Source organism: Panthera uncia (genome assembly GCF_023721935.1).
Source record: "Panthera uncia isolate 11264 chromosome B3 unlocalized genomic scaffold, Puncia_PCG_1.0 HiC_scaffold_1, whole genome shotgun sequence".
NCBI classification, from domain to species: domain Eukaryota; kingdom Metazoa; phylum Chordata; class Mammalia; order Carnivora; family Felidae; genus Panthera; species Panthera uncia.
In genome coordinates, this window is record NW_026057582.1 from 61959990 (window position 1) to 61960993 (window position 1004).

Below are 1004 nucleotides of genomic sequence, written 5' to 3' on the forward strand. Positions count from 1 at the left end.
CTTTTTTTTTTTTTTTCTTCTTTCCTTCCCCTCCCCCATGGGTTTCTGTTATGTTTCTCAGGATCCACATAAGAGTGAAACCATATGGTATCTGTCTTTCTCTGTATGGCTTATTTCACTTAGCATCACACTCTCCAGTTCCATCCATGTTGCTACAAAAGGCCATATTTCATTTTTTCTCATTGCCACGTAGTATTCCATTGTGTATATAAACCACAATTTCTTTATCCATTCATCAGTTGATGGACATTTAGGCTCTTTCCATAATTTGGCTATTGTTGAGAGTGCCGCTATAAACATTGGGGTACAGGTGCCCCTATGCATCAGTACTCCTGTATCCCTTGGATAAATTCCTAGCAGTGCTATTGCTGGGTCATAGGGTAGGTCTATTTTTAATTTTCTGAGGAACCTCCACACTGCTTTCCAGAGCGGCTGCACCAATTTGCATTCCCACCAACAGTGCAAGAGGGTTCCTGTTTCTCCACATCCTCTCCAGCATCTATAGTCTCCTGATTTCTTCATTTTGGCCACTCTGACTGGCGTGAGGTGGTATCTGAGTGTGGTTTTGATTTGTATTTCCCTGATGAGGAGCGACGTTGAACATCTTTTCATGTGCCTGTTGGCCATCCGGATGTCTTCTTTAGAGAAGTGTCTATTCATGTTTTCTGCCCATTTCTTCACTGGGTTATTTGTTTTTCGGGTGTGGAGTTTGATGAGCTCTTTATAGATTTTGGATACTAGCCCTTTGTCCGATGTGTCATTTGCAAATATCTTTTCCCATTCCGTTGGTTGCCTTTTAGTCTTGTTGGTTGTTTCCTTTGCTGTGCAGAAGCTTTTTATCTTCATAAGGTCCCAGTAATTCACTTTTGCTCTTAATTCCCTTGCCTTTGGGGATGTGCCGAGTAAGAGATTGCTACGGCTGAGGTCAGAGAGGTCTTTTCCTGCTTTCTCCTCTAAGGTTTTGATGGTTTCCTGTCTCACATTCAGGTCCTTTATCCATTTTG